The sequence below is a fragment of the Mya arenaria genome, chromosome 3, assembly GCF_026914265.1.
Source record: "Mya arenaria isolate MELC-2E11 chromosome 3, ASM2691426v1".
NCBI classification, from domain to species: Eukaryota; Metazoa; Mollusca; class Bivalvia; order Myida; family Myidae; genus Mya; species Mya arenaria.
Window position 1 is genome coordinate 61,133,889 of NC_069124.1, and position 10,394 is coordinate 61,144,282.

Below are 10,394 nucleotides of genomic sequence, written 5' to 3' on the forward strand. Positions count from 1 at the left end.
AATTCCGGAATATTATAACCACGACGGTATTTATTTGAAAAAAAACACAAGTGCTTTGGTTCGTGCAATTAACACGTCGGTGAAAATGATTTGAAGGTCATTAGACGCAGGAAGTTATCAATCCGAAATCGGCGGTGCAGTGCGAAACACACATTAACACGAAGCAGCTTATAGGACGGATCGTCAAAGAAATTCTGCGGGACAACGCGGTCAAAGGACAAGGAGGCACTCGGACAATATAAACAACAAATCCCCTCGGCAAAATGTTGTCGGCATTGACAGAAAACGAGATATACCCGTATATATATATACTATTAGGAAAAAAAGAAAAGAAAGAAACAAACATGCAAGTACATCACATATTCTCATTTGTATGCTTCCAAATTTAACTTAAATTCAAGTATAAATAATTTCAATGAAAATGTAGTTTAAAGTAGAAAACGTTCTACAACTTTACTTCTTTCCTTAACTGATAAGTTTGTGTTATTATAAATATCCAAAGCCAGTCTAAGGCTATTATTAAATCCATGTACTGTTGGAATTATTTTTTTTCTTTTACAAAGGAATATGATTTTTTTTAAATTCTAGGAACAATAAATCAAAACTAAAATTATTTTTTCCAGACCCTAGCAAAACGAACATACTATTTATGACAATATTTGGATCAATGGAATTCATTTTTTTGTAAAATATGCTGTAGCAAAGGCTGTATTTTATTACAATCCCAAAAAAGATGGAGCAGAGTTTCTTCACTGCTTTCAGAAAAAGAACATAGGTTATCGTCAACTAGTTTCATTTTATATAGCAACGACTTTGTTGGAAGTATTCTTTGAACTATTCTTGTTTGTAACCATTGAATATATGAATCTCTTGTGCAATAAAATACATAGCTATATGCAACTTTCCATTTAATATTGATATTTTCATATAACAACACCCACTTTTGTTGGCTAGTTGGTTTTTCAGGGTTTTTAATAAACGTGTTGTAAAGAAATCTATTGAGGTACTGTTTTACCAATATAGGATATAAAAAACAATTTATACATGAATTTTTGCAAAGAGCAAGGTCAATGTTTCTTAACATAATGTTCTTTTTCTTCATATATGAATCTATTGCAGATGTAAGTCCATTATAATGTAAAAAGTTCAATTTTTTGCCAACAATCAATTCTAAAGCACTTAGATCATACATTTTACCATTTAAATCGAATAAGTCTTTTACGTAGTGTAACCCCTTAATAAATAATGCATGCATAAATACATAGTTTCCATTTTTAAAGTTATGGTTATAGAATAAAGGCATATGCAAAAATTGTTATACAGTGTCTATACATATTTTATCTATATATAACATATATCTTTCCAAAATACATTTGACAATTTTTGGCAAATATTTCCACAATACATTTTACCAAATTTAAACATCTTATCAACATCAAATAAACTCTCCATCACTTTAAAACATTTACTTTCATTATGTACTGTATAATTTTTAAGCCATTTTACTTTTAAACTATACATATAACTCGCTACATCTATCATTTTAATACCACCTTCTGTAAAATCTTTCACAAATACGGTACTTTTTATCTTAGGTTTTCCACCCCATACAAACTCAGAGAATAAATCATTGAGTTGTTTCATAAAAGCATTTGGTGGATTAGGTAAGCTGATAAATAAGTGTGTAAACAGTGGTAATAAAATTGTCTTTACGACAGTTAGTCTCCCTATAGGTGTTAATTTTCTTCTTTTCCAATATTCAATGCTATTCTTCACTTTCAACAGTTTCTCATCAAAATTAAGGTTACACATTTTGTTAAGATCTACATCAAAATGTGCACCCAGTAGTTTAAATCTAGTATCCCCCATGACAACTTAAATTTTGTTTTAATAGATCTGGCAGAATATTATTTTGTGTTCCAATCAAAACCAACTTTGTCCTATCAAAATTTACTTTTAGACCTGAAAATTGTGAAAATCTATATAACTCCTCTATGACAGTTTTCACCGTTTTCTCTGTACCATCTAATAATAAAGTTGTATCGTCCGCAAATAAAGAAATCTTGTATTCTTCTCCATCAATATATATACCTTTTATGTCTTCACAATGTCTTATCTTTATAGAAAGGATTTCTGCACATAAAATAAATAAGTATGGAGACATTGGATCTCCCTGTCGACAACCTCTACCTATCTTAAAAAAATCTGACAAATATCCATTTAATTGAACAGCAACTTCAGTATTATATAGAAACATTTTAATCCAGCTTTTAACAGTATCACCAAACTTAAAAAATGTTAAAGTTTTATCAATAAAATTAAAGGATATAGAATCAAATGCCTTTTCAAAGTCAATCAGCATAATGAGTCCAGGAATGTTCTTATCATCACACAATTTCATTACATCATACAATAACCTAGTGTTTTCACTCATATTACGACCTTTAACAAATCCTGTTTGGTCTTTGGAAACTAAAACATCTAATACAGTTTTCAATCTATTTGCTATGCTACCTGAAGCTATCTTATAAACGACGTTAAGCAAAGTAATAGGTCTCCAATTTTTCAAGAATTGTTTAGGTTTATTTTCCTTTGGAATACACACAATCGTACCTAACTTTATATTTCTAGAAAACGAATTAAACTTAAAGGCATGGTTTATTGGTCTAACAACAAAATTGCCAATATTTTTCCAAAACATTTTATAAGAATTTACTGTAAATCCATCGCTTCCCGGACTTTTATCATTTTTCATAACTTTTAAAGCATTTGATACTTCATCATATGTCAGAAGGCCCTTTAAGGAGTCTATCTGGTGTTTGTTTAATACATTATAAACACATTTATCTAATTCTTCTTGAAGATCAAGATCAACAGATTCCCTTTCACTGTAAAGATTTTCATAAAATTTGTAAGACTCTTTCAAAATTTCATCTTGTTCATAAATAAAAGAACCATTATCTTTTACAACAAATGGTATGTGTTTATCAGCAATAGTTTTCTTTTCTAAATTGCAAAAATATGAGGTAGCCTTCTCGCCATTGTCTATCCAGTTTGCTCTAGATCTAATAACAAAGCCCTTAAGCTTATTGCTTCTTAGTTCATTTAACTCAGACTCTAGAATTAATAACTGTTCTTTATTATCTTCCGTCATAATACTTTGTAATTTTAAAATATCATTTAGCAATATTTGTTCTTGTTGATTTCTTTTTTTAGACTTGTAGCTAGCAAATGATATAGATTTACCTCTAATTTCCATTAACAAAGTTTCTAAAAATAGTTCATCGTTAATTACAAACTGTATTTCTGACCTATCCATTTCTATCACAGCATCACTATATATACAGGAATATAATATTGTAAAATTAAATCATCAATCTTTTTTTTAATACATTCTAAATATTCAATATCTAATAAAAGTGAGTTATTCAATTTCCAAAGGCCTTTACCATGCTTGGCTGCAGAAAAACAAAACTCTATAAAGTAATAATTGAATGATCCGACTTATAACACATATCTGTTTCACATTTTCTAACAAGATTTATCATATTATTTGATATCAAAAATAGGTCAAGTCCTCCTTGCTGAAAAGGGTTTAGTCTTCTCCAAGTGTAAGTTTTATTCTCTCCGTGTAATTCTCTATATGGATCTAGTATGTTTCTTTCATAAATTATATTTAATAATCTTTTCCTGGCTTTAACATTATGGTGAATCGTTCTATAGTTTTTATAGTCTAACTCTGGGTTAAGCACTAAATTATAGTCCCCACAAATAATATACCTATCAATATTACTCAGTTTATCTATTTCATTGAAAATCATATTAAAAAAATCCGGACAATCTGTATTTGGTGCGTATATATTAGCTAACAAGAAAGACATATCATTATACAAAATTTCTATCAGCAGAAAATTTCCATTATTGTCTTTAACTACACTGTTAATTTTAATGTTTAAATTATTTCGAAATAATATAGCAACTCCCCTAGCATTTGTTTTCCCATGGCTTTAAAAACATTCACCATTCCATTCTGAATATATTGATTTCTCAAGTTCATAAGTGAAATGAGTTTCTTGAATACAGACGATATCAAACTTTTTTTTCTTTAAGTAAATTAAATATGTCATGGCGCTTTTATGTATTATTTAACCCTCTACAGTTGTAAGAACATACATACAAATTAGACATAGGTATTAATATGATATCTAAATAACTATAAAAATATCCATAGTATTTGTAACTACATTTTAACATAATGTCAACTATTACAGTTTTCCCATTGCATACAGTAAACATACATTGCATGTAAGAGTAAAACAGAGAACAAGAAATACAGCCAGCGTGGAAATAGATAATTTACACCGACTAGCTTTCACCTATTGCATAGGATACTATAATCGTATGCAACAAAAAATGGTACCATGCACCAGCAGTTTTAGTCAATAATAATTGCCCTATTTTAAGTAAAAAAAAAAAACAGAAACAAAAAAATATATAAAGAGTTTTAGAGCATTTCTAGTTTTTTTAATAAGAAGAAAAGAATGTATCTATAAAATAAAACATTCTCAAAGCATCATGTTTTACAAAACTATATACATTAAGTATATATACACAAACATGCACACACAATTATCAAATCGATAAAATGTTACATCATGTAAACAAATTCAACGATCACATATCAAGTATTTACAAATACATCTAATCCGATTGTCATTCAGATGACAGAATCTGTTATGTCATAAAACAGAGCAATTATGTTAACAACATTTAAATTAAATAAATAGTAAAATATTTTGTCCTGCAGGGTTGGAGCAAGATACCAATGTAACTATTTTGAAAAACCAACAGAGACGCTTATCACTTCACACAAGGCAGGATTTTATATGTGTACTATGTAACATAATAAACAATTATATCAGAGAATAAGAAAATACAAGCCGAAAAAAGATAATAAAAAAAGAAAAAAAAGAAAGACGTAAAGGATGTAAATCTTAGTGAAAACTTTCAACATTGGGTTCACCCCAACTGTCCATAGTTTAAAGGATTATTTGGACACCTTATATTTACTACAATCTTAACACTCATGACCTATATCTTATTGGTTCCCAATATAGTCTTTAGTGAAGAAAAATATTCAGTATGTTATAGTATTTATAGTTCTATAGATCAGACATTCAGCAAATTCTTAAACCCCTTTAAGACTAAACAAAATTGTTTCATCTTATGAGTACACCGGCTTGCTATTTAAACGGTTTTAAATTAAATAAACTTTTTTAGTCATAAAAAGATATATTTTATGTAATGCGTCAACTACAATATGTTCACATTATAACATGTTAATAGATGGTGTACAGTAAACCTGACTGGTGTCAAAAATAAAATCAAAATGAATAATATAGTAGTCATGTTTACACCATAATTAATGAACAATATATCTACATTATTAATATTATTACAGTTACTTCAGAAACAATCATATGCAAACTATTCTAAAAAAAACAACATCTACTAGTCTAAAACAAAATTTCACATTTTTACACGGTTTGAGCGGTAGTCTGTGATTACCTGTGCTTTGTCCTCATAAATATCGAATTTTACACGTTCCCCTCTATGGGTTTGTCCAAACACTGAACCATTAAAAAACCAAGCACATTCTATTTGTTCATGATCAAAAAGTCTGCTGATAAGCCCTGCATTCAATCGTGTCACATCGTCTGTTATTCTGTGTCCTGCCAACTTCATCTGTTTTCTTTTCCTCATGATCCGTGACTTTACACTATTGTTTATTGTTTTGATAAGCACAGCCCTCACCCCACCCCCTGGTTGGAATCCTATGGATAGCCAGAATCTCCTCCTTCTTTAACTCAGTCCCCTGGGCCTTCAGGATACCATCGACCTTCTCAGTCAGCCTCGCCTCCGTCTCGTCCCGTTCCTCGGTTATGTCCATTATTTTTATGTTTGTTTTACGAGAGTACTGTTCGTTGTAATTTGACATTTTAAGGGCGTCTGTACTCCTCTTATCATTTACTGAAATTTTTTGTTTGATTTCAGCAATTTCCTTCTGGAAATTTTGAGTTTGATTTGAAAGTTTATCTTCTAGTTGTTTTTTTTTTGTCAAAGTTGAGAGAGTCGATCTTGTCATTTATAGTGTTAGTCTGCTCCTTAACTTGCTGTACTATTTCTTTCTGCATTTTTTCTTCTATTGTCTTCATGATCGTGGTCACAATCCCTGAAACTTATTTCTCGATATCCTCCTTTTTCATCACATCTTCTCGCAATTTTGAAATTTCCCTTGTTATTTCATCAAGGTGGACATTTATGGCAGTGATGTCTCCAACACTGTCATTGCTGACCTCTGAGTACGACCTTTTATTCGGTGGTTCTGTAGTAGGCTTTGTTTTCCCCTGCTGTTTTGGTTTTTGTGGTTGGCATTGACCCTTTCCATTCATGTTGTTTTGTTTTATTGTTATATTATGTTTCCAGTATCCAGTTATGTATCCAGTGATGAAAAGATCACCTGTAGTGTCCACAATTTGTAACTTCCTAATCCCTAATCCCCTCTCTATAGGTTTATTTGCTCCAGGTGTGTTACTGTGCTAGTTATCCGGGTATCATCTGTTGGCTTATTGAAATCATCAGGCGTGAAGACAATGGAAAATAATATTTCTTCAAATTTCTCCTTTTTTAAATTATTTTTTTCTAATTAAAAATCCATATTCAGAATGAATGTTTCACAAGCTACATTTTAGTATAAGGACTTCACAATAGTCCATTTATTTCCTATGCAAAAGGTGAAAAACTAAGAGAGGAACTTCACAACAACATTTTCAATTAATCCCCTACAAACTTATATTGTATATTGTTATAAATGGTGTACACACTGCAGAATGCAGAACCACAATACCAGCGAGTGTTGACACATTTTAGTTTTATCTCTAACCGGAAATACTAGGAATCCGACAAACACAATCAAAGAAATGAAACTGTGTTTCATATTATTCCACGTAATACGTTTATACTGATACCATTACAATCATTGTATATATATATAGTAAATTCTGTAATATTATGGACAAGTATAATGAAGGAATTTCAATCAGAAATCGCAATCTAAAATGTGCTAATCCAAATGCATATAACTGACTATTTGTTACAACCTACGGGTCAGCCTTGAAATATATATCAATTTATGCATGTACGGTGAATACCAAAATTGATTTGATAAGACATACAGGTTTTAAAAATTATATTTCGACTTTGCCAACTATAAATGACAAAAAAGAATCATAAAGGCTTACACATAGTCAGTTTAAATATTCAACACATTTTAAACAAGCGAGATGAGTTGAAACCTGCGTGTTGACTGCGTATACTTATGTGGTAGCTGGATTAACGTTGTTTGTTTGCCTATTTGGCTTTCTACAAATTTGATCATGTGGTATTTATGAAAACATGAACTTGCAATTGAAGTCGAATTGTGTTTATAGATCAGCACTAATTTTCAGCAACAGCATAACGGTTAAAAACCCTAACACAATTTTTATTACTGTCAACAGTGGATCAACTGCCAAAGACAACCATGAAGAAGAAAGTCACCAAACCCTTTTTTATCCGTTCATGTTTAACAAGTTTTTTTTTTCTCGCACTGCTCCTCATTATATATCAATATCGATAGTAAACTAGAACTTTCATCACGTTTATTGACCAATCTAATAATAAAAAACAACATAAGAGCCATGTCTGGAAGTAATAAAGACAATTGTTACAAGGAATAACTGAGTAACAGCGTACAAGTGACATCATCACCTTTACCCCGAATTCCAACAACTCTCATTGTGGGAATGACAAAGCCTAGTCGAGCCTTACACCTTCCCAAAACTGTGTTAAACCCACCTCATCATCGTGTCCGCCAGTAGCTAAGCGAGCTTCTTTACCACCACAGCAGTATGGCCCCAGTGATGTTGTCAAGAGGTTAAATTTGTCAATGCAGCAGCAGTTTAAAGAAATTAACACTCAGCCAAACGTGGCTACTTACTATGTGTCGAAAAAAGAGTGCCAGGAAGGTACAGTCCCGATTGAGAGGGTCTTACACAAAACAAGATGAGGCAACAGCAAATGGCTTTTCAGATTGAAATTGTGACACGTAAATGTGGAGATCTAGAACATAAAAGCAATGACCTTTAAAAAGCGAAAAGTATCTTCTGCGCCTACATGCAAAACGAAATGAAGTCATTCAGCTCCGTGTTTGACCAGCATATGGAAGATTCTGATTAAGATTTTGAACTCGTTTTTTTTATATTAGGCATTGCATCCTTGATTTATTTTCTGGCCTGGACACTCTTGTTTTGTAGTTGCTTTCAAAGCCAGACAGCCGGGTTTATTCTGGATGACTTGATTCCCGAACAGAAGATTAAAATTAATGAAACTAAACCTTGTTACAATGTTTAGACTTTAAGCCATGTTTTAAAGCTCTAATAAATAGAAACATAAAACCCAAAGAAGCTCATTTTAAGCTGCTTGCGGGACTTGGTGCAAATTCATGAAAACAATTGTACTTACATTTAAAACGTTGTTTGCAAGAAATAAATGAGAAAGAAAATGATCACTGTAAATACGGTCAAAATGATTTTAAATAACTCATAATGTTTTGTTTCTAAAAATGTTTAGGTCGGTACATACAACTTGTTTGAAAAAAAATATACTATTGATATACTGACAGATATTAACTCTAGAATTTAGAAACAACAAAGTTCGGATGTCCCGATGAGTATGGAATCAACACACAACATTTATTGTAATATGTCTGCAAAAAGCTACAGAAACAAGCTCAGTAGCATTTTTTTAATGGCACTGGGTAAACGCCAAAGACATAGAACACAAAATCACAAACAAGAAACATGGAAGAACAGCACAAAACTCCCACAAGCAGCACAGTGCATACTGGTCCTTTAAAACTTGTGGAAGAAAAGTCTAACTCTAAAAGATCTACCAAGTGGATAATAAATGAATAAACAAAACATAAAACTACAGAGAAATGTAATACATGATTCCATCAATAATAATAGGTTTTTAATCATATCCCAAGTTGAACGTTTTGCGTACGTATGCACCAACAAGACAATAAATGCGTATGTTATGTTAAAGCAATATCTATCGCTGTGTACAATTTGACTTTAAGTCAATTTGTAAAGCGCAATGGGAATTATATCATAAGCAAACTTTCCCATGAAATCCTGTGCTCTGGTAGTGTATAACATGGTGTTAAATTGATTTCTGTCGTATGACTGTCCCATTTTCATGCCCAGCTTAACAGTCAACATTTATTTACACTCTTACTGATCTAAGACACATTTGAGAATAAATTTTAAACATTGGTCAAGCTAGTTTAAGTCCTGACGTGAACCCTAACGTAGACGACTTAATCTGTGCGTTTGATTTGTTGTTTACCTTTTTTTCAAGCGTAAAGAAGGCAGATACTCGAGTTGACATTTATATTGACTAGATACAGGACCAACGATCATGACATATGTAATAACTTTTATTCACTCATAAATAAATAAACAATCCTTTCAAACAAGGTCAGGAAATCAGTTTCATTCCATCTATCTGCCTTTTTATAAATTCGAAGTTCTAGTAACGGAGCGTCCAAGCGGTTCTCGTTATAGCATTTTCCTCGACTGCTAGACGTGCTGCCCCTTTCAAACTGTGAAAGTTATATTTGTCCAGCGATGCGCGACCGCCAAGTTCGCCCTGTATGCTACCCGTCCGCACATACTCTTCAAACATGACAGCATATTCATCTGACATCTATTTTTGTTTAGCCGACATGTTTCTCAAGCCTTTTGTTGGCAACTTCAGTTCACCTATCTTTGTGTCAAACACCAACTCCCCATCTCTGCTCCAGTCCCTCTGTACAGGCGAGCACTTTGGTATGGTCCTTCTCATTAGAATAACGCTAATTTTGAATTAGCGAATTTGAATTTTGAGTGTTCCAGTTACGCCTCTATACAAGGGCAGTGTTCCTACAACCACTGTTGAAGAGCTGCTTGTTGCCAAGCTGATACCATCCTCCTCATCTTCTGTTGCACGCCCCTCTTCCCGCTTCCTCCGATGCTTCTTCTTTCGGTTAGATATCATCCTCGTATTCTAATTGATCCTCGCATGTCTTCTTTTCTTCCTGCGGCCCTTTTCCTCTCCATCCTGGTGTTTTGTTGTTTTTTTGTGTGTGTGTTTTTTTTTTTTTTTTTTTTGGGGGGGGGGGGGGTTCTGCGTCGTCTTTCTCAGCTGTTGTTCTTGCAATTACTTCCTCCTCTTCGTCTGTGGTCATTTCTTTTTTTTGTGTCTACAACTTCCTGTACGTGACTTTTCTCTCATTCACCCGTTCCTTGTCC

General features: G+C 32.3%; 1 pseudogene; it reads right to left on the reverse strand.

Moving 5' to 3' along the window:
• Positions 1 to 5,529: 5,529 nt before the first annotated feature.
• Positions 5,530 to 10,140, reverse strand: LOC128226173 (uncharacterized; annotated as a pseudogene).
• Positions 10,141 to 10,394: the final 254 nt, after the last annotated feature.